The sequence below is a fragment of the Antechinus flavipes genome, chromosome 2, assembly GCF_016432865.1.
Source record: "Antechinus flavipes isolate AdamAnt ecotype Samford, QLD, Australia chromosome 2, AdamAnt_v2, whole genome shotgun sequence".
NCBI classification, from domain to species: domain Eukaryota; kingdom Metazoa; phylum Chordata; class Mammalia; order Dasyuromorphia; family Dasyuridae; genus Antechinus; species Antechinus flavipes.
The window spans coordinates 537890203-537915365 of record NC_067399.1 but is presented as its reverse complement, the minus strand read 5'-3'; the positions used below and the strand labels follow the sequence as shown (position 1 = coordinate 537915365).

At 35.8% G+C, this 25163-nt stretch overlaps 1 protein-coding gene across 3 annotated transcripts in view; it reads left to right on the top strand.

The window, feature by feature from the left end:
- PIAS1 (protein inhibitor of activated STAT 1) overlaps positions 1-25163 on the top strand; it is a 205368-nt gene that overhangs the window by 22137 nt on the left and 158068 nt on the right. The window contains exon 2 of one of the 3 annotated variants that reach the window (XM_051980785.1): positions 3653-3795. The exons of the other annotated variants lie outside the window; for them this stretch is intronic. The gene's annotated coding sequence lies outside the window, so the exon portion shown is untranslated. The remainder of the gene's footprint in view (positions 1-3652; positions 3796-25163) is intronic. 3 annotated transcript variants of the gene reach the window in all.

The following is a 25163-nucleotide window of genomic DNA, read 5'->3' as shown; positions in this document are numbered from 1 at the left end:
TTCCTCTCTAGGATGGTGCATTTGCATCAATTCAATTCAGTTGTTGAAGTGGGAAAACATTAGGTCAGGCCCTCATAAGAACTGCGCATCACAGTCGTTTTTAGACATTCATTGTAGATGAATAGGGACATAACTAAATATGTCAAGAGCAAGGAGGCCTTGCACAGGCAGGGCAGGTGAAATATCTATCTGCTATGTAGTGATTTCAGGGACAGCAGAAAAAACACAAGACTTACATTTTCTTATCAGTCAATCAGTCAACATGTCCTATGTTGTTTTAATTTGGAACAAAGCTTTTCATTCCATAATTAGAAATAAGGCTTAAAATGCCAATATTACTGAGAAGATAGCATTTTGCTTAAATTCATTCACAGTAAAGTATAAATGATTGATATCTTAACTATTAATACTCTCTCCTTACTAAAGTAACTTTTATGTAACTTTGTGCATAATTTTTATTTATTTATCCATATATTTGTCATATTCCCCCAAGTAGAACATGACTTCTTCTTAAAAGTAGGAATTGTTTTATTTGGTTTTGTGCTTTTGCATCTTTAGAGGGCCATTCCTTCTAGTCTCCTGGATCACCACCTCTTTCTTATCCAAGCCACCCACAGATGCCTTTGAGAAAGGAGTTTCTAACTTGGGATCTATGTATGGATTTTGATTTTGAACTTGGGAGGGGGAGAGAAACATACTTTTATTCTCATTAACTTCTCATTAAATTTTAGCATTTCTCCATTTGGAGATAATTCCTCCAATTATTAACTGGCAACTAGGCTCAGAACAGGAAGCCTCATCTTCCAGAGTTCAAATCCAGTCTTTAGATATTTACTAGTTGTGTGATCCTGGCCTGGACCAGTCTCTTAATCCTGTTAACCTTATTTCCTCATCTTTCAATTGAGCTAGAAGAGAAAATGTATCTTTCCCAAGAAAACTCCCAAATGGAATCATAAGAATTGTATGTGACTGAAAAAATAATTATTGTAGACAACAAAACATTATTACAAGACAGAGTTTATATAGTCTTCACAATATTGCCAAAAGGGTTCATGACACCAAAAAAATGTTAAAAACTCCTAACCCAGAGGAAATTCTGTTAAGTGGATCCCTCCTTCTCCTTTTTCTGATTATTGACTATTTCAGGAAAGCCCTGGCTATGATTCCATTCATGCCTCTCCTTCTAGTTCCTCCATAGCCTCCTCATCTTTAACTTTACACTCTTCCTTCCTCTTTCTAGTTCTGGAATCTTGAACTATGTAGTCAAATCAATTCTGCCATTTTTCCTATGTAGGTTGTGTCTATCTATTATTCTATTGTGTCAATAAAATGTGTGTGTCAATCTTTCTTTTTAAAAATTTTTTTTCTAATTATATGTAAAAGTTTTTTTTTTAAATTTTGAGATCCAAATTTTCTCTTATTCCCCACCCCCCTCATTGAGAAGGAAAGAAATTTGATATAGATTATACATGTGCAGTCATGTAAAACATATTTCCATATTAGTCATGTCGTTAAAGAAAACACAGACCAAAAAAAAAAAAAAAAAAAAAAACAACCTAACAAAAACCCAACCCAAACCAAAGTCCCCCAAAATAGAGTTGGGAAAAAGTATGCTCCTATTATATTCAGACCCCATCAGTTCTTTCTAGAAGTGGATGCCATTTATCAATTGAGGAATTGTTAGGGGCCAGAACTTGAAACAAGGTACTAATTCTAGTTTAATCTAGTTTAGCATTGATTTAATCCTACAATAAATAATGGTTTCCTAGTGATATAATGATTGGTATATTATACTCAATGTGGAACACATAAGCTAGGAGCCTTAGCCAGGATTGAAATTTGGAGAAAGCTAGAGCAGAAACTGGCAGAGGCAAAGGACTGGTGGCAGGAGCTCAAGCTCTTGGAACCAAGGAGAGAGATAGGCCTCTAAGAAAGCTAACCGGGCCCCAGGAAAGGAGGCAATACTTTGAAAGAGACAATGAAAGATTTGGACCTGCTGTACTTATTATAGTGATTACAGAACTGAAACAAAGGCTGCCTCCAGAGACCCTAAGAAAACCTCAACAGAGAACATTAAATTTTAGAGAGAACATTATAAGGAATGCCATGTTTTGTGATAAATTTTGATTCAGTTCTCTTTATATTTGAAAAATGAGACTTTTATTAGAGAAACTTGCAATAAAATTTCCCCCCAAATTTTCTGCTTTCCTTCTCATCTTGGCTGCACTGGTATTGTGTAAAAACTTTTAAATTTAAAATAATCAAAATGTCATCATGCTTTCTATCTTTTGGTCATAAATTCTTCCCTTATCCATAAATCTGATAGGTAAATTATTCTTTGCTCCTCTAATTTGCTTATGGTATCACCCTTTATGTCTAAATCATACCCATTTGACCTTATCTTGGTATATGGTATGAGATGTTGGTATCAGTCTTTCTTTATATAGGTCAATGTAGTACCCTTATTCACCATCCCAGTAGCTTTATGAATCAAAGTGCACTTGCCCAGTCATCAAATCCCCAATATGTTATATTTCTCCACTAGAATGTAAGCTCCTTGAGGTCAGGGAGTATTTTTTTCTTTAATCTCCAGGATTTAGCACAAGTCTTTACACATACTAAGGATCCAACAAATGTTTTTTCCATGGATTTATTCTTTGTATTTCCAGTGTGGAACACAGTGCCTTGCATATATTAGTTGCTCAATAAACTTTTATTGAATTATTGAATGACATTGGCTCCTAGGCAAAAAGTTGGCACCAAAAGATTAAGGAAGAGCAGAAGTTGCAGTACTGGCAGAAGAGGTCGAAGAGCAGAGAAAGGGAAAAGTGTAATGTAGGAAAAACTTGGGGGACTTGACTTCACAAGACCAAAGCATTCACTTCAGAAGTATCTTTAGAGAAACAACACTTCTCTAGCTGCCTTCAAATTCTGGCTAAAATACTAAGAGGAAGCACTATGTAATCCTCTTTAATGTTGGGTCTTCCCTCTATTAGTTATCTAAAATTTGTGGGGTATACGGCTTTTTTGTTTATAACTCTTCGTGTTATCACTCCAGTTAGACTGTGAGCTTCTCCAAAGCAGGAACTTTTTGTCTTTCTTTGTAGTTCCAGTTCTTAGCACAGCCTCACAGAACATATAAAAGCTTAATAAAAATATATTGGATTATAATAAATGCTTATTGACTGAATGCATGATCCCATTTCCAGGACTGGGCAGAACAGAAAAGGTGTATGAATGGAAAAGGAATATTAGATAGCATTCTTGTTTCCCTAAAACTTCTTATCTCTTTGGGATGACCAGACACATTCAAGGAAAATTTAAATAACAATAAAAAGTAGTACATTGTTGATCATTCTTCTGACTCCCGGCACTCTGGAGTTTTCTTGGCAAAGATACTGGAGTGATTGGATATTACCTTTCCTAGCTCATTTTACAAATGAGAAAACTGAGGCAAACAGTAAGGTTACATGACTTGCTCGGCAGGGTCACATGGTTAATTCTGTTCTTCCTGACTCCATGCCAAGTGATCTAGCCACCTAGCTGTATGGTACCGTGTACATTACAGGCAGGAAGTGGAAAACAGTTAATCAACTCGGAGACAGTGAGGTATGTCCCAAAGGATCCAGGTTGATTGATATCCTTTTCTTAGGAAACCATCATCAAAGCTCTTATATTAATACAATGACCTTCCATCTTACACCTGGATTCTGCCCAACCCTTCCCACCTCTGAGATGCTGCTATTTGTCCTGTCTATATTCAATTCTACAAAAAGTTTGCTCTGCACCGATTAGGTGAGTACAAAGGCACGATGCTAGTTGGGCCCTGAAATTTAAGATAACTGGAAATTCCCACGTGTCTTTAGACCTTTACGTGTCCAAAGCTTCTCTCTCGGGGCAGCTATGCTTAGAGAACGAGCGAAGAAGCCCCCAGGCGTGGTTTCGAGTGTTGCTTCTGAAACACGTTGGCTGTGTGAGCCAGGTGAGTTCCTTTCTGCGCTCCCTCCATCCTCCTGCCTTGGAAGTGCTAGAGCTCGACCCTATAAACAGTGATCAGGAGTAGGGATGCCTTCCCCATGCCAGGCCACGCAAGTCCCGGTGTTTTTGGTACCGAGAGAGGGGTCATTGATGCTTCTCCGGGACCTTATTGTTTTTTTAATAGGGTTCCTTGGATGATGCCTAGTGAGCCTCAGAAATCCGAAGTAGGGTTTAAGTCCAAAGAAGCAGGTCGAGGGGGCGTGATGCTCAGGACCCACACTCACTCCCCACTAGAACAGACTGATTACCTGGGGGGCGGGGCGGGGCGGGGCGGGGCGGGAGGGGGAGTAACTGTCAAACCAGTCCTCTTGGCGCCATTATTTAAATAGTACGTGCCACTCTCGTTGCTGTGCGTGCTGAGGGCGGGGCTCCGAACGCATTGGGCGGGTCTGGGAGGTGGAGGGAAAGAGAAGGGGCGGTGACAAGGGCGGGGCCAGGCTAGGGGAGGGAGCGGGACTAGCCGCGGCCCCCGGCGGGGTTCATTGCGCCTGCGCTGACAGTCGCAAGATGGCGGACAGTGCGGAACTAAAGGTAAAGCGCAGCTCGAATTCACTTCTAATATTCGGCCGCGGAGACGGCACTGTGTGTGCCAGGGGTAATGGGGCTAAGCCCCGGGGCCCGTCCGGACCCGGCACACTTGAGCCTGGAGGGGGGAAGCGGAACGGGCTCGGGTCTGGCGGAGGGGGCCGGGCAGCGGCGGGCCGCGGGCCCGGGCTGCTCGGGGGCGCTGACGGGTCCGGTCCCCGGCGTGTTATTGTTGTGGGCGCCTCGGGCGGGGGTGGCCGGGGAAGGAGGCGGGCAATCGGAGAGCGGGGTGCGGATGCGCCAGAGTCGGGGATCTCGGCCGCGCCACTGCCGGCCCTCTCTTCTTCCCCTCTCCCCGGTGGCTGGGGTTCGGGGGCGGCGGGTCCGGCGGGGTGGGTGCGGGTTTGGGGAAGCACCCCGCCGCTTCCTCTTCCTCCTTCCCAGCCCCGAGCTGCTGTCAGGAGCTCGGCTCCGGCCCCTCTCTCCTCCCCCGGGGAACTTGTCTCCGGCCGCCCCGCCCCTCTCTTCGCCTCCCCCTCAGTCCGGGACGCAGCTCTCCCCGGCCCGCCCGCTGCCGGAGGAGGCGCCTCGCTCGGCCCCCTCGGATGCGGGGAAGCGCGGTGCGTAGGGGAAAAAGAGATCCTCCAGCAAAGTTTAGCGAGCGCAGGGCCCGCTCCGCCCGCCTCTTTCCTTCCTCCCTCGGGCCGGGGATTCCTGCCCGCTGTGGGCGAGCCCCCAACCTAGGGTGCCTGGCTCCCCGGGGCGGGGGGTACAGCGACGAGACACCCCCATCCTCCTCCTCCTCCACCCCCAGTCCCACGCGTGGTGCTCTGGGCGAGGTCAGCCTTTGGGGCGTGGGGGTCTGCGCCCACCATGATGGCGATGCTCTTGCTGGATGTAGGTGAATGGTCGGTGTTTATATCCCCGGTTGCCTTTTGTTTGTTGGGGACATCTTGCTGGCCATGTTGGTTGGAACGAGCTCCTCTCCTCCTCCCCTCGCCAGCCCCCTCGTCAACAGCGCCTCCTCCGCGCTCCCCCTCCCACCTGTGTCAATTTCTCCAGCTGCGCGAAATGAAAGGCGAAAGCTTGACTTTTTCACGTCATTCTTTTCCCGATGGACCTCCCCACTCTTGTACTTCTTTACCTGATGGTTACTTCTATACCGACGCGAGTATAATGCTTCATGAAGGGTTGGGAAGGGGTAGGGAGGTTAGGGACTAGATAGGGAGTAACCGGCTCTTCTTGATTGGGTTTGGATATATGCAGTTCTGCTTGAATAATTGTGCTTTAGCAGCCAGCCGTATTTAAGTTACCGATCTGTATTTTGTGGCGTCGAACCGGATACTCCCTTTTTATAAGTGGCTTTGCGTATGCAAACCAAGTAGCCGGCACTCTCCTGACTCTGGGAGGGGGCTGACAATTTCTGTCAAAGAGTTAAAATTGGGGATAATGCTAAAATCTTAGGAAGAAGACTTATTTAGAATAATTGATAGGATGAGTTCCACTCTAACGTGAAAGACATATAGGTAACACCTATATGTTTTTAATTGTAAAAGTCAGTCTTCTATTTGGGTATTCTTCCCCCCCCCCCTCCCTAAAAGCCTTGCAGAAAAACATTCCCTCTCCCCTCCCCAAATTAATTGTCAACACAAAAACTTTCAAGTATATATTGAGACATTAGCTTTGAGTTATTACATTCTTGAGTTTATTTCTGATCTTACATTTATTTGAAAATACTTGAATTTTAGAGAATGTTTTATGCTTTCAAACTAGAGAGAATTTGTGTCATGGGAACATCTAAAAAATACTAATCAGGAAGTCTTTCGAATTCGAATGTTTGAAGAACTTTAATTGTAAAAAGCATACTTGAGACCAAATTCTCAGAAATGTTTTGTATAGGTTTACATACTTGAAAATATAGTCTGGAGATTGCTGTGATCTCTGCCTTCTATTCATCATTTGGGAACTCTTTTGAACGTTGGCTAATGAGTTCTTTTATACATGGATCACGGAATAAAAAGCAGGAAAGCTTGTGCTCTCTATATTGTCACCCTTGATGCTGTCCTAAGAAGCTAGTATGGAAAGCACATGCTGGGGAGGTTTCTTTCTTTGTTCTTTCCCATTTTAAGAAAATGCCTTTGGGGATAGAGCAGATCCCTGGTGTGATTTCTGGTAGGTAAAATCTCTATTTACAAAAATGAACCAGTATTAGATTGAAGATAAATACCTGAAAAGGAACTGTCATTTTCACACCAAAAAAAAAAAAAAAAAGGTATAAAATCTCTCCACTGCCTCAAATATAAATTTCACATTCATTTTTGCAAAGGAATATTGGTGCCATGATGCCTTTATTATTTAATTTTAAGGAATTAATTGTTATGATAAATTGTCATTGTGAGAAATAGAGGAATCTTAAAAGTTGTAAGTGCTTAATTGATGTAAATCACACAGACAAATCCTGTTAATATTTAACTATAGTTTAATTTGTCAACATTTTGGGAACTATCCAATCTTAGTGTTCCTTTAATTGAAAAATTTCTGTGTAGTGAAATTCATATTACTGTTAGAAGAAATCTTGATTTCATTTTGATGGTTAAGCGTTAAGAAAATATTTTCTTATATATATATTTTTTTGTTTTTGTTTTTGAGAAGGTACAACTAAACTTATGACTTTCTTAGATAAATCAAGGCAAGGGGCTTTTTTTTTTGACTCCTGAGTCAAAAAAAAACTTTCCTTACAGAATTCAAATCCTGAGGAGGTTTTGAGTCCTCTTCCTTAGCTTAAAAACCCAGTATAGATTTTGCTGTTGATTGTGGTCATAGTTATTTTTTTTGCCATGAGAAATGATGACCCCCTTTTAAAATTTATAATGGATTTAAAAGATCATATGATTAAATTGGACAGATCTACTTCACTATTCATTATAGGTATATTACATATAATACTTCAGGATATTGCCAATAAAAATTAGATTGAAAATTGTATCACACATCAAAATGAATCTTGTTTTCACATTTGTTCATGAAAGATTCAGTCTTTCATTAGAGGTCTCCCATAAAAGATACTTGAAAAAATGGTGGGGGTGTGTGTTAGAGTTTTATTATATGGAATCTTAGATCAGGAGGTTATTAGGGCCAGATTTACTTTGGCAGCTAATAATCTGACAGCTTCATGTATCTCTACTCTGATACTTTAAAAAATATACTTGTACAGATGTTTTCAACATTAAAACTCAGACCAAATAGTATTGCTACTTTAAATCAGAAAAAAGAAAAAGGCTTAATCTTTTTTTTTTTTTTTAAGATAGCAGAATGCATGCATTTAGTAACAAAATTAAAGAATTTTTTAGGATAACCTCTAGGAGTATGAGTAAATTTTGTTACTCAGATAGTTGTTAAATAATAGCCACTTAACTTTAATCTTTGTGGTTTTTAACTTACTTGCTATTATTTTAGCTAGAAATATACATGTACAGCTGACAGTGTTCATTGATTTTATTTAAATTGTCATAACTTGCCTTTAAGGTACCACATTTTAATAATTTTTATTATGTCGTGGTAAGGACAATATTTTAAAACAATATCTAAAAACACTTCACTTTTCAAGTATTTCACATAATTGTTTTGAAATACCTCTTTTCCTTTCCTCTTTCTTTCTCTTCCTTGGTGATTGTATTGTCTTTCTCTTCAATGAGACTCTTGTAATCCCTGTTGATTGCAATAGTGCTTTAGTACTAGGTCCATAGCTGATTAACCTTGGGTTTCTGCTGGTGAACTCTATCAACATGCTGCTCCAGGGTTTCTTGCTGAAGCTTTTGAAAGTTCAGGGTAATTGTACCCTTTCTTTCTGGTAGCTAGGGATAAAAATAAAGTAGATCTGTTTGAAGCAGGAATTAGAAAGAATTGTTGAGACCCCAGATTTGAACTCTGGAAGATGAGGCTTCCAGTTCCAAGCCTAGATGCCTGTTAATAATTGGAGAAAATGCTAAAATTCAATGCGAAGTTAATGAAAATAAAAGTATGTTTCCCTCCCCTCCAAGTTCAAGAACCCTTAAAATCTACACATAGATCCCAAATTAGAAATCCCTTACTCAAAGGCATCTGTGGCTTGCGTAAGAGGTGGTGATCTAGGAGACTATAGGAGATGGCTCTCTAAAGATGCAAGAGTACAAAACCAAAATAAAAGATTCCTATTTTTAAGTTTATGTTCTACTAGGGGGAATATAACAAATCATATGGATAAATAAAAATTATGCATAAAGTTACAAAATCTTACTTTAGTAAGGAGAGAGCATTAATAATTATCGATATAGTTATCGATATATCAACAATAGATATCGATCATTTACACTTCACTTTGAATGAATTTAATCAAAATTTTTTTTAATCTGCATTTTACTTCTTTATGATTGTAGTTTATATATCTATAATTTTTCCATGCCATATTCTTTTTGATCCTCTGAACAACCTGTGATACTGAAGGAGCACAGGTATTCTTATATTACAAAGGAGACAACAAGCTCAGCAAGTTTTGTGATTTGCCTAAAATCCCAAGTCTATTCAGTGGTAGTAGGACCTGGACTATGTGCCCAGCTTTTCTATTGTTAGGCAGATATCCTGGAATATTGCAATATCTGCCTAACAGGTCTATGCCTCAAAACCACCCTTCACACAGGACTCAGCAGATTTATGGTATAATGGGGTAAAGGGGTAGCCCCGAGTTCAAATTTAGCCTCAGACACTGCTTCAGTTAATTCATCTGTGAAATGGGATAATAGCACCTGTTTCCCAATCTTGTTGTTAGTATTAGATAATATTTGCAAAGCATTTAGAACAATGTTTACTAAATCTTTGTTTCTTTTTGGCCAGCCCTTTCCCCTCATACTGGACTAATTTTTCTAATCAACTACTATGATTCAAGTTATTCACCTGCTCAGATAACACTAGTAAATCTGTCTGCTGAACTCTTTAAGCTGACGTTCATGATCCCCACAATCTGCCTCCCAATTTGAGGATTTTAGTGAACTATAAAGAAACCATGTAGATCAGTAGTGTAATATGATGGTAAAAAAAGAATGGGACTTTTTTGTATGGGCCATGAGATAAAAATGGTTTTTGCATTTTTAAATGCAATAAAACTTCTTAGCTCTAAGGCTGTACAAAATCAGCAGCCATAGGTCAAAATGGATTGTAGTTTGCTGACTTCTCTGTTCTTGGCCATGGAAGGCAAAACTTTGAGAGAATGTGTAGAAGTTGCAAAAGTGAAAGGGTACCTTAATGGGAGCAGGGGTAACTAATGTTTAATTGCAATTGAAAGCTGTCTTCATAAACATTTGTTGGGTGTTGTAGTAGGGATTCTAGATTAGTTATGGGTTGGATTTGATGGTTGTTGAGGCTTCTTTTGCCCTGAAAGTTTGTTTCTTCTGATTATACAGGTTTCTTTTCTGTTCTTTCTCTGTATCCCACACTACTTTCCAAAATACAAAAGCTCTTTTCAAACAATGGTTTCCCCATCATGATAACATTCTAGCAGCCATGTCATAGGATGTAAAGCCATAAAGAGATTTTAGATAATCAAGTCCAGGACTTATTGATCTTCAGTTTTAAACACACACACTCATATATCATATATAATGTGTGTATGTAGTATGTATTTATAACTTTCAGTATAATAGATTCTTTTTGTAATCCTATATATTTTATTTTATGCATTAAAAAACATAGTCTGAGAAGGGTTTACTAGATTACCAAAGGAGTTCCATGACAAAAAAGGCTAAAAATTTCTAATATTTCCCAGCTTTTCCATTTAACAGACAACAAACCTAGAAATGTGAGAAGGAATGGTAGTGGGAAGAAGCAGAGATGGAATTCTTTGACATTCATTATTCTATTTTTTAGTGTTTAGTTAAGATCCTGAATAATGGCTATAGGGAGGAAAAAATGCTAACAATTTCTCTTCTTATTATTGGAGAAGCATGTTCTATACTCATTGCATTATAGCAATAAAATAACCTTAAATCTCTATCTTGGTCCAGGGACTTAAAAGTTAAAAACAAAAAACAAAAAACTACTGTATAAAAAGAATAGTTAAAACATTACTTTTTGATTAATTTTCATGTGTAAATTTATAAACAATAATCAGATTTTTTTCTCATTTTTACTACCTGTGGTGGTAGTTTTGGATTTTAGGACACTCATCTGAGACTTTTTAGGAAATATAGGGAATGAATATTTTCATTAGATGAAATGTTCTTGATGGAGTTTGACTGTTCTTTAACTCTTGTTTTGCACATAATGGGTTTATGTTATTTCCACTACCTCTACGGCTGAGATTTCAAAAATTATAAAGAAAAGGCAATTTTAGAGAAGGTAAAAATAAGCTTTCTTTATAGTTATCATCTCGATGTACTTGACAGATTGAAAGAAAATTGTGAAATGAACTTAATTTAAATTTGTTTGCTTTGGAAAATTATTGTCAGACTCTGAGATTCTACTACACACCTGTCAGATTGGCTAAGATGACAGGAAATGAAAATAATGAATGTTGGAGGGGATGTGGGAAAACTGGGACACTGATACATTGTTGGTGAAACTGTAACAGATCCAACTAATCTAGAGAGCAATTTGGAACTATGCTCAAAAGTTATCAAACTGTTCATATTCAGCAGTGCTTCTACTGGTATTATATCTAACCAAAGAAATCTTAAAGAAGGACAAGGGACCCACATGTGCAAAAATGTTTGTGGCAGCCCTTTTTGTAGTGGCAAGAAACTGGAAACTGAATGGATGCCCATCAATTAGAGAATGGCTGAATAAATTATGGTATATGAATGTTATGGAATATTATTGTTCTGTAAGAAACAACCAACAGGATGATTTCAGAGAGGCTTGGAGAGATTTACATGAACTGATGCTAAGTGAAATGAGCAGAAGCAGAAGATCATTATGCATGGCAACAACAAGACTTTGATCATCAATTCTGATGGACATGGCTGTCTTTAACAGTGAGGTGATTTAAACCAGTTCCAATTGTTCAATGATGAAGAAAACCGTATATACCCAGAGAGAGGTTTGTGGGAACTGAGTGTAGACCACAACATAGCATTTTCACGCTTTCTGTTGATATTTGCTTGTATTTTGTTTCCTTCTCAGGTTTTTTTTTTCTAGATCCGATTTTTCTTGTGCAGCAAGGTAACTATATAAATATGTATACATATATTGGATTTAACATCTTTTAACATGTATTGGGCTACCTGCCATCTAGAGCAAGGGGTGGAGGGATGGAGGGAAAAATTTGGAACAGAAGGTTTTGCAAGGGTCAATGTTGAAAAATTACCCATGCATATGTTTTGTAAATACAAAGGTTTAATAAAAATAAGTAAATAAATGAAAAATAAAATTGTCAGGCATAGTAAGGTTTTATTTACCATGTTTTAGATCAGTTGATCAATAGGCATTTATTGTTTATGTATATTAGGCACTAAGGAAGTAAAATGAAAAATGAAATGGTCTGTATCCACAAGGAACTTATGTCCTATAGCAGACAACAAATGCATATAAAATATATTTAGAAAACATATATATATATATATATATGGCCATCTTGGGATATGCACTCAAATTTTTTTAAGGCAAACAGTTAAGTATTCAATTATAAAAGATGCTCTTTGATTAATCATATAGAAGAAATTAAAACTTAACAAAACTTAATTAAAAAATTAATAACTTTATGCTTTAAATGCTTTATATATGCTTAAATATGCTTTAAAAATGAAATGCTGCCCTTTTTTTAGGGAGGTAGGGGGGGTGAAGTATAACAGAAGTTCTTACCTTTTTTTTGTATCCTTGGGCAATTTATTGAAGTCTGTAGACTCATCAGATTAATGTTAAATACATAAAGTGAAATGCATAGGATTACAAAGGAAGCCAATTATGTCAAAATGCAGTTAATCAGAATATTTTTTTAAAAATGAATTCATGATTCCCCTAGATTGATTTGACTGAGCATATCCTATATTCACACCTATTTACAAAACAAAATTAACCCCTGGGTGGTACTGAATGCCTCCCATAAGAAGAAATGGCAATTGATCCAAGATTTAAAGGAAAAGAGGGATTTTTTCCCCCTTCTGTGCAAAACTTAACTCCATATTATCTATGTTGCACTGCCCTCCCTTCCCCCCAAAAAAGAGACAAAAATAAAGTTTAAAAAGTATGCTTCAGAATGATTTCAGAAAGGCCTGGAGAGATTTGTATGAACCAATGCTGATGCTAATTAAATAGAGCTAGGAGAACATTATACACAGTAACAGCAAGATTATATGATGATCAATTCTGACGAACATAGCCCTTTTCAACAATGAGGTGATTCAGGCCAGTTCCAGTGGTCTTGTGATGAAGAGAGCCATCTGCACTCAGAGAGAGGACTATCCTGACTGTCCATTATAATAATGTGGTTTATACTTTTTTTCACCCTTTTTATTGTTTGCATTTTGTTTCTCACTTTTTTCCTTTTTGATCTGATTTTTCTTGTGCACCATGATAATCGTGGAAGTATGTATAGAAAAATTGTACATGTTTAACATGTACTTGGATGGATTATTTGCCATCTAAGAAAGGGGGTGAGGGGAAGGGAAGGAAAAAAAAATTGGAATACAAGGTTTTACAAAGATGAAGGTGGAAAATTATCTATGTATATGTTTTGAAAGTAAAAAGCTTTAATTACAATTAAAAAGAATTTTAAACATACGTTTGTCGGTACTCAAGACTTCATCAGTTATTCTTGACATCAATAGCATTTTTTTTAATATCATGGGTCCTTTGGAACTGACTCATCAACTTGAACCAAACAGCTAAGTCTTTCACAATTGATCATTACAATGTTGTTACAGTGTACAATGCTTTTCTGGTTCTGCTCATTTTAGTTTGTATCAGTTCATATAAACCTTTCCAGGTTTTTCAGAAACTATCTTTTTTATCATCTTTTATAGCACAGCAGTGTTCCATTACAATCATATAACAACTTATTCAGCCATTCCCCAATTGATGGATATCCCCTCAATTTCCAAATCTTTGATTATACATAAAAAGCTGCTATAAAAATTTTTATGCATCTAGGTGGAAGAAAGGTTTCCAAGAGTCAGAGCTTGAGGAGCCTAGGATACAATTGCTTATGCAAAGGTATTGAGGTGAAAGATGATGGAATTATCCAGGTGGTTCTGTATAGTTAATGTAGTAAATTAATCTGGAAAGTTAAAGGAGAGCCAAATAAGGAGCCACTACAAATTCTTGTAGCTGTTTGGAGGATGCATTGGAAAAGAGAGACACTGTCAGTTTCCTTGCCTTCCTTCAAGTCTCAGCTAAAGTCTCACATTCTGCAAGAAGCTTTTAGTCCTCCTTAATTTGCCTTTCCTCTGAGATTATCCCTAGTTTATCTTGTGTATACCTGATTATTGGTTGCTGACAAATGTTGAACATAGGCACCCTAATGCACTGTTGGTAAAGCTGTTTATGTATCCAGCTATTCTGAAAAGCAGTTTGGAACTGTGCACAAAATGTTAATAAACTATTCATATTCTTTTACTAATGAGATCTATATACCAGACAATCAAAAAAAGAGGCAATATATGCAAAAATATTTGTAGTAGTATTTTGTATATGGTAGCAAAAACCCCCAGGAAACTAAAGGAATGCCATAAAGGATGGCTAAATAATTTAAAGCATATGAATGGAATGGATTATTATTGTATTTTTAAAGAAATGAAAATGGATGATTTCAGAGAAAGCTGGGGAGACTTATATGAATTGATATAGAATGAAATGAACAGAACCAAGTAAAATTTCTGCAGTGGTATCATTATTATAAAGAGAAACTGAAAAATATAAAAACCCTCATAGTTGCTGTAACAAATCTTGATTCCAGAGGATCATAGATGAAACTTATGCTACTCATCTCTCTAAAGGCAGAATCACACAGCAGAAAATTTTATATTTTAACCAGGAAGCAAGCAGTAGAAAAGCTCTGAAGTTTTGACATGGTCAGTCTTATGTCTCAAAAGATTATTTTAGCAGTTGTGTGCAAACTTTTTGATTGTGTCTTCCTAAGAGTAAAACAAATTGGGCATGGACTCTTAATGTGTATGTGTACATTACTTATTTATAAATTATTTATATATAATACTGTACTAGTAATTGTTGACATTATAAAACTTTTACAAAAATTGAAGTTAAAAGATAAGAGAATCCTAGAGTCACTTGGAAATTGGATAGGGAAGCAACATGGACAAATTGCTTTAGGCAATTCATATTGGTAGCCATGTAAAGAATATATTGCATTGGGAGCCAATTGCAGAAATTTAAGCAAGAACTAATAAAGAACTTGACTAAAGTGCTGGCTTATATAAGTAGAAGGAAGGGATGTCTAGTTAGAAAAGACAAGATTTAGCAACTGATTGAATCTGTGAGTTGAGGAGATCGAAGACAACAAAGTTGTGAATTTAACTAACTCATAGGATAGTGGTGCTCTACAAAGATATAGGGAATTTTAAAAGAAAGGTAGGTTTTTTAAGGCAGATCCTGTAACAAACACATGCATGTCTGTTCATTTTAGGATACTCATTTTATACTACCTAAAACAGGAATGGGAATTGTGGGCCAAATTGGGGAATTATTTGCATAATCAACCACTGTCAAAGATAACCTGAAAGCTAAGTACAACAAAATCCCACTTAAGCTCTACGAGTTGATAATTTTACATGATCTGTGAATGGTGTTATAAATATCCAAATGGCCATTGGTGGAATAAAGGTTCTTTACTCCTTACCTAAAATAAAAGGAGAAGGCTCTTAACTGGTAATTGTCCCACAGTTGAATATTCTACTTTTCAAGGGGTGTGTACTGCAGCCAGCCAGGCGATTTAGGAGACAGGGGGTCTATACACTTGGGATGGGGAAGAATTTCCCCAGTGGCACCTGCAAAACTTGTGTTATGGGTTCCTGGGAAGAGAATCAGATTATAATTTCCCTCTATGGCTGACTGTATCAAAATCAGGAAGTGAAGTGGTGGGGCAGGTTGCAGAAGGGGGAAAGACAAAGAGTAGAGGAGTATTAGAGGATGGGAGTGTTGGGATTGTATTGGAAACAAATCCCATGTTTGGGTGTTGTGGGAGAGCTGAATTCAACCCTCATTTCCACATTCCTTTTGGTTGGTTACTAACAAATCCTTCCTCTCTCTAGACACAGTTCCCCAAGTCCATTTTGGATACCATTGGTATTAAGAATGGTGGTTCTCAAATTGTGATCCTTAGACTCTTATAAGTCCCTAAGACTTTTACAAAACATCCTTGGGGTCAAAACTATTTTCATAGTATTATTAAGATGTTATTTGCCTATTAAAATACTCTCTTTTTTCATCTACCTATCTATGTGAGGCTGGATTTTTTTAATACTTCAAAACAACATTGAAACAAAATGAGTGTAGTAAACAGATGAATATAGTCATCTTATGTCATCCTTTATATAATGTATAATAAACATGAAAAGATTTGGAAAAAATATAAAACAGTGCTACTCTTTTCACTGATTTGTTTTAGAAAATATAGTCTATTATACTGTAATACATATTCTTAAATGGCAGCCATTGATTTCAGAAAAAGCCTGGAAGGACTTGCATGAACCGATGTTGAGCAAAGTAAAAAGAACCAGGAGAACATTGTATACAATAACAGCAATATTGTGTGATGATCAACTGTAATAGACTTCTCTTCTCAGCAGTATGGTGATCCAAGATAATTCCAATAGACTTGGGATGCAAAATGCCATCCACATCCAATGGCATCGGAGAGAGAACAATGGAGACTGAATGTGGATGAAAAGCATAGTGTTTACATCTCTTTTTGTTTGCTTTTTCTTTCTTGTGGTTTTTTTTTCCCCCTTTTGATATGATTTTTACTTGCACAGCATGACAAATATGGAAATATGTTTAAAAAAGTCTACAATATACAGTTCCTACAATGAAAGGTCTCAACTTTTAGTCTCTTCTCTCTTCAGTTCTGCAGCTCTCAAACTTTTTGTCTTCAGGATCCAGTGGGGAAGGAGGATCTTGCTTAAGTCTTGGGAAGGGGGAAAGTAAGGAAAGGAGGGAGAAAAAAATTGCAACAGAATCTTCAAAAATGAATGTTGAAAACTATCTCTATATGTGTTTGGAAAAATAAAATACTATTGAGGAAAAAAAGGAAAAAGAAAATTACCAGAAAAGAACACTGATATACAAAGATAATCAATCGTTCAATAAATTGCAGCCATGCAAAATCAGGAAATTAAAAAACCACAGAGCTTATGGGAAAAATGAAATTAGGGGTATAGCACTCAAAAACATCAAAACTAAAAAAAGAGAGGAACCAAATATAAATGGCAACACAGTTTTATGCATATTAAATGATTAAGACATACATTTACTATAAGAAATAGTAGTGGCAGGAAAACAAGGGTCTGAAGCTCTGGGTTTGGGAAGGATTACTGGGTTATCCCTTTTCCAGTTACATCATCTACCACACCAGAAGATACATATGAAATGGCACTTTACCTTGATAACATTAGGTATATCTTATGAGATATTGTGAAGTAGTCCAGCTATTTCTTGGGGAGGTAATCCTCTGAAAGCAAATGTGAAAATAGCTTAAACATCTATCAATTGGGTTTCAACAAATTTTAGTTTTCAAAACAAATGTCATAGCAGAAATGACTTTTTTTAATAAAAATATTTATATGAACAGGAAGTCAGTTTACTAATTTCCAGTGAATAAACTTTTAAAATTTATCACTTTTAACTTCCAGTACAGTTAAATATTGATTTTAATCAATAAATAAAAGTTCTTCAATTTTTATGAATATAAAGGGGTCCCAAAGCCGAGAGGAGAGGCTGAAAACTGAGAGACTTGTCATTGTAGGAAAGGTCTAGTTCTAATTTGAGGTCTGGTTAACTCATTGAATGAATAACTGAATAAGGTACCTTACCCTTCTCTGACCCTCAGTTTTCTCAGTTGTAAAATGAGAGCTTTGGAATAAATATCTTCAGAAAGTAAAAATGTATTGAATTATTTTGTTACACATAATCACAGACCATGCTACAAAGTATTCTTTTCTTACAACATAGGTTATTCAGTTTTAACATGCATTGTAGTGTTATGACTTTTGTTTAATTTAACATTTTTATTTTATTAGATATTTTTGTATTATGAACTTAGGCATCAACAAACACAAACATTTTGGTATTCAAAGAAGAGCAAAAAAATATTGTATATGAAATAGTACAATATAAATTAAGTTTAATACAGTTGTGCCAAAATTGCCAGGTCTGCTTCTGAACTTTTTGTTTTATGTACTCTTAAGATATTTATCAATGCTCATGAAAATGTCTCATTCTATATGCTTAGTCCATTGCTTTTTAATTCCCAAATGGTGAATGTCACAGCCTTATCAGTCCCCTGAATTCATGACTTGTCACCACATTAACCAGTGTTCTGAGTTTTATGGGGTTTTTAAAACAATTTTTGGAATGATCCAAAGTTGTTTTTCTTTTTAGTCAACACAAAAGTGTTTTCATAGAAATGCTCATTTTACTCTCATATAATTCTGTAATTTATTCTTCATATAATTCTTCCCATTTTTCAATGAATTTCGCTTCCTTGCCATTTTTAATGGCTTTAATACTTTCACAGAAATAATAGTCCATTATATTCTTATGCTACAATTTGTTCCCCAATTGATTTGCACCCATTTTATCTTCAGTAATTTGTACAAAACAATAAAGCTTTTGTTCATTTGAAAAAAAAAAACTTTTAAAAGACATTGTTTTTTGAACTTGGAATGTAAAAATATTATGGCACAGTAGACAAGGTAAGTAGACTTGGCTTCAGAAGACGTTGATTCAAATGTTACCTGAATTGAGGTGCTTGTCTAAAAAAACAAAACAACAACAAAACAACAACAAAACCGACGCTGATAATTATCCTGTTTGTTTCAAGATTATTATATAGAACAGATGAAACAATTTATGTGAGAAGAGAGGTCATGTAAATGTGTACAGTATTGTTCTTATTAATAGTCAATTTCATAATAAATCAAATGTTATTTAATTAGGCATTAACATGTGCATGATGTGCTCAGTTCAAAATAAGTATGTATTATCCCTCTCTTCCAGAGACAAAGTTTAAAATTAAGGAGAAACATTTCATACAATATGTTGATAATGTCAGATGCAAGGTGGTGCTGACTTTGAAAGTTTAAAACTTATCAAAGTATAAGATGAGTTTTTAATCCTGTTGTAAGCAAAATGTCACAAGCCTAAAAAACAATCTCTTGCTCTCTCCTCAACAAACCAAAGATGTGACATTATACTGCATTATCTGTATATTTCCCATACAGGCTCTATTCCATTTCTTTATATGCCAGATGTGTTTGCTGTTTTATTTTTGTTTACAGGATTAAAGAAAACAATCTTTTAATATTATTTACCATTAATATAGTAACAATTAATACATTTTACCCTTAGTATAGTAACACTTGTTAAGATCTTTAAATATTTTATATGTGTATCACAGTTTTATTAGAATTCAGTGCTGTCAGATATATAGAACAAAAAATTGAAGAAATAAAATAATTTTGGATAAACTATTCTGGAAATATCTTTACAGATTAGGTGAACCTCCTGTGCAGTCACAAAATAATAGTTGAGAGTAAATTAAACTGCCCCAGAATCTTATTTTAATTTTGAAAATTTAAACTCCTGGAAAAAATTAAAATCCATATGATTTATTCAAACGTGTTATAAGTTCTTACTATGTGCTTACAGAAAACAAGCCTTTTCCTACCAAAAAATAATAATGCAGAGAATCCAGTAATACATCTCTATCTTGAAGACTCAACTTTCAATTAGAAAACTCACATATTAGCTAAACATAAAAGATAATCACTACTGCCTGAAACTTAGTGCTGAATAACTCTGTATGGACCTTGCATTATAGCACATCACAGTGGCTATGTTGGTCAGAGAAAGCTTAAATTGGAACTTAAATCAGGTAGGATATGAATAGGCCTGAAGGGAGGAGATATATTTCAGAAAGTGGTCACAGCTTAAGTACATGTGAAGAGGCAGGAATACGCAAATTTATCAATCAGCTTTGCTAGACAGCTTTCTACATCCTGGGGTTGTAAAGAGAAAGAAAGAAACAATTCTGACCATACAGTGTAGAAAAGATTTCTTGTTCAGGTTATGGACGAGACTAAATGGGCTTGAGTTCCTATCATTCTAAATGGACCATGCTGGAAAGTAATATATATATAGAATCTCTCAAAATTTTTGAGATTTAAGTCTGTCTGTCTCATTGTGCAGTTGAAGCAACTGAGGCCTGAAGAGGTAAATTAACTCACATGCCAAATTAGTAGAAGAAATGGAACTATAACCCAGGTATCCTGATTATCATGATGCCTAGTGCTTTATCACCTCTATGGCTCCCCCATTGTGAGGTGAAATTGGAATGGGGGATGGGGTAAATTAGGACTTTACATACCACATTATACAGTATAGGATTTACTTTATCAGCCCTGGTAAAAAATCAAAAAGTTTTCAGCATTAAGAATTGTAGAAGGAAAAGCAGACTTTTAAGGTTTATCTGATAGACTAGAAGAATATGAGTCAAGAAGTTCAATTATTATTGGAACATATCATAGAGGGCATCGAAAATAATTGGATATTTTTAGATTTTTTTAAGGTTCTACAGATTACAGTTTAGCTAATGACTTTGCATATACAGTATCATTTGATCCTTACACTTCTGGTAAGAATAGCTACAAGTATCCACATTTTACAGATGAGAAAACTGAGGTCAGGAGAGGTTAAATTGATTTGCCCAAGAATACAAGTAACAGATTCAGTAAAGACCTAAGTTCACTTTTGCCTGTAAATTAGCATCAAACAGATAGATCTAGACCTATTATAGATTACTTCACAGACCTGGTATATATAGCAAAGTTAAATGTATCATTTCACATCATTAGCTTTGTACACAAGCCTTTTCTTGGGCTTAGAATCCATGGCCTCTTCCTTTCCACCTTTTAGAATCCTTTTCTTCAAAATTTATCACAAATGCCCTTTTCTTATGTGTGTATCTCTAATGCCTCTCCCTACCAACTTCTAGTGCCTTCCTCCCAAAATTATTCTGAATATACTTTACATTGTTTAATAATAGAGCAACTAAGTGGCATACTGGATAGTGCCAGGCCAAATTGAGAAGATTGATTCATCTTCTTGAGTTTCAGACTGGTTTCAGACACTAACTTTATAACCTGGGCAAAGCATTTAACCCTTTTTGCCTCAATTTCTGATTTGTAAATGAGTTGGAGAAGGAAATTCTAAATATTTGCCAAGAAAACATCAAATGGGGTCATGAAGAGTTGGACGTGAAAATAAGTGAACAACAACAGAAAAAAAAATTAGTTAATGTTACTATAGCTCTTACTGTGTGCCAGGCACTGTACTAAGTGCTTTACAGTTGTCTCATTGAACCTCTCAACAATCCTGGTAGGTAGATGCTGTTATTATCCTCCTTTTACAAATGAGGAAACTAAGGCAAGTGAGTTAAATAACTTGCCCAGGGTCACAATAGCTAATGTCCTGAGATTCCTGACTCTGCTGCCCTTTCATTAGTTTATGTGTGTTTGAGTTGTACCTCTGTAAATTTAGTGAGGATTCAAAATTTTCATTGCTTACTTTTTATCCCCACTTCCTAGCATAGGGTGTAACACATTGTAAATATGTGTGTGTGTCCAGTAGTGTTTAAGGATAAGGAATCATTTCCTTTTTTTTCCTTTTATATCTTCAATATGTGGTAGCGCCTTATGTGTAGGAAGCACTTAATAAGTGTTTTGTTTTGTTTTTTAAATTTAAGACACTTATTTTCTCTCCCTCCTTTCCTTCCCTTTTGGGAAAAAAAAAAGGCAGGTGTAAAAATAGATCTTATCTGAATCTTGGAAGGAGGTGGGTAGTGTTCCCTAGAATTGTCTTTATCTTTCAGAATTGTTTATCTTTGCAATATTGCCTTCATTGTACAAGTTCTGTCAGTGTCTAGAGCTAGATTTGAACTCAGATCTTCTGGACTCTGGGCCCAGTTCTCTATTCCCTCTGTAGTCCAAAAGATCTGAGTTCAAATGTGGCTGTAGACACTAGATATGTGATCTTGGGGCAATTTACTTAACAGCTGTTTGTCTTAATTTCATCAACTATAAAATGAGGATGAGGATAATGCCATCAGGTATACTTCCCAGGTTCTTGAGTAAAGAGACACTTTTTCTAAAGCAGAGTTTCTTAAACTTTTTCCACTTGTGATCCCTTTTTGCCTGAGAAATGTTTACGGCACCCTGGGTAAGGTATATAAAATAAATATACAAGTCCAACTTTTGCTAATCATAAGTCATAGTTTCACAGTTTTGAAACCCCATATGGGGTCACAATTCTCAGTTTAAGAAGTTGGGTTCTAAAGCGCTTAGTACAGTGCCTTGTACATACTAGGCATTAAATAAATGTTTATTCTCCTCTTTCCACCTCCTGGACTCTTTCAATTCATGACAATTTTCCCAGGGGTCTCTGAAATCATCTCTTTCATCATTTCTTCTGTCCACGTAATAAATATTTAAACTGAATGGAATTAAACTCTTTGTTTTCCTTGATAGTAAGGGATGAAACAGCATGGATTAGTATAAATTCAAAGACATAGCTGACCTAATTTTAATAGTAATTCACACTCATGTTGTGGTTTTCCTGTATTAACTTGGTAAGTGGTTGATAAAAAATATTACCGTTTTACAAATGAAAAAATTGGTAACAAATCTATTAACATTTGAAGTCTGAATTAACATTCTGAATAAGTTTCTCTTGGTAACTGTCAGAGTAGAATTTGCATCCCTTTCTTTTGATTCTAAGTCCATTTCATCAGTTTAATTCCCATTAAATTTGAGAGAAGGAAAATAAGATAGAAAATTAGTTATTTTAACTTCTTAGTGCTAGCTCTGGCATAAAGATTATAACTTAGGAAATTGTCTCACAGATCTTTTACAACACTATCTTTTTAGTCAGCCAGGTTCACAACTACACTTAATCCTTGCCTTTTATCTGTTCTCCCAATCTGATATCCAGTCAGTTGCCAATTTTGTTGATTCTTCCTCCATAATATTTCCATTGTCTACTCTAATTCAGACCATGATAGTCTTCTAAGTGGTCTCTCTTGTCTCTAGGCTATGCCTTTTCAATCGGTCTTCCACACAGGATACTTCGATCCATATTCAGTTTTCATAGTTCCCTCTCTGGATGCAGATGACATTTTGCATCCCACGTCTGTTGGTACTGCCTTGAGTCACCTCATTGTTGAGAAGAGCCAAGTCCATCACAGTTGATCATCATATAATCTTGGGTGCAAATTCTCTTGGTTCTGCTCATTCCACGTAGCATTAGTTTATATAAGTCTTTACAGACTTTGCTAAAATCAGTCTGCTCATCATTTCTTATAGAGCAATAATATTGCATTATATTCATATACCATGCCTTATTTAGCTGTTCCTCAACTGATAGGTACCCACTTAATTTTCCATTTTCTTGCCACTGCAAAAACATCTGCAAATATTTTTACACATGTGGATCTTTTTCTCTCTTTTATGATCTCTCTGGGATACTTATCTAGTAATGACAATGCTGGATCAAAGAGTATGTACAGTTTTATAGCTCTCTGAGTTAAGTCCCAAATTGCTTTCCAGAATGGTTGGATCAATTCACAACTCCACTCAAAATGTATTAGTGTCCCAGTTTTCCTATAATCACTCCAGCATCATTATCTTTTTCTGTCATCTTAGCCAATGTAAGAGGTCTAAAACAGTATCTCAGAGTTATCTTAATTTTTATTCCTCTAAACAATAATGATTTAGAACATTTGTTCATATGACTAGAAATAGCTTTAATTTTTTCATCTGAAAAATTGTCTATTCATATTCTTTGACCATTTATCATTTGGAAAATGACTTGTTTCTTATAAATTTGACTTAGTTTTCTATATTTTTGAAAAATGAGGCCTTTATCAGAAACACTGGCTGTAAAAACTTTTCCCCAGCTTTCTGCTTTCTTTCTAATCTTGGCTGCATTGACTTTGCTTATGCAAAACCCTTTTTAATTTAATGTAATCAAATTTATCCATTTTGCATTTCATAATGTTTTCTAGTTCTTCTTTGGCCATAAATTCTACTCTTCTTCACAGATTTGATGGGTAGACTATCTCTTGCTCTCCTAATTTGCTTAAAATGTTACCTTTTATGTGTCACCAACCTAATTTGTTTATAATATAACCATTTTGACCATATCTTGGCATAGGATATTAGATGTTGGCCAATGCCTAGTTTCTGCCATACTAACTTAGCAATTTTTGTCAGGTAATTAATTCTTAAACCACAAACTGGAATCTTTGGACTTATCAAACACTTGATTACTATAGTGACTTACTATTGTGTCTTGGGTACCTAACCATTCCACTGATCCATTAGTCTATTTCTTAGCCAGTACCAAATGGTTTTGATGATTGCTGGAGGATCTGGTATAGCTAGACCACCTTCCTTCATCCCTCCCTCCCTCAGTAATTTCCTTGGTATTCTTGATCTTTTGTTCTTACAGATGAATTTTATTATTTTTTAATAATTTTTTGGCACTTTGATTGGTATGGCACTGAATAGTTAGCTTAATTTATGTAGAATTGCCATTTTTATTATATTAGCATGGCCTACCCTTACAGTTATTTAGGTCTAATTTTATTTGTGTGAAAAGTGTTTTGAAATTGTGTTCATATGGTTTCTGGCATTATCTTGACATATAGACACCCAAATATTTTAAATTATCTACAGTTATTTTAAATGGGATTTCTCTTTTTATCTCTTGCTGCTGGGCTTTGTTGGTAAAATATAGAAATGCTAATGATTTATGTGAATTTGTTTTATATTCTACAAATTTGCCAAAGTTGTTAATTGTTTCTAGTAGCTTTTTAATGGATTCTCTAGGATTTTTTAAGTATACCATCATTTCATTTCAAAGAGTGATAGTTTTATTTTCTTATTACCTATTCTAATTCCTTTTTTTTTTTTTTATTACTCAAGCTAACATTTCTTGTACAATATTGAATAATAGTGGTGATAGTGAGCAATCTTGTTTTACTGCTGATCTTATTGGGACTACCTCTAACTTATTCCCATTACATATAATGCTTGTTGATGGTTTTAGATAGATCTATTTATCATTTTAAAGAAAATTTCATTTATTTTTTTGTTATCTAATGTTTTTGTTAGGAATGGGTGTTGTATTTTGTCAAATGCTTATTGTGCATCTTTTGAGGTAGTTGTATGATTTCTGTTAGTTTTATTACTGCTATGGTCAGTTATATTGATAGTTTTCTTGATATTGAATCAGCCCTGAATTCTTGGCATAAATCCCACTTTGTCATAGTGTATTATCCTGCTGATAAGTTGCTGTAGAGACTATATTTGTAAAGTGCTTAGCATAATGCTTGGCACATG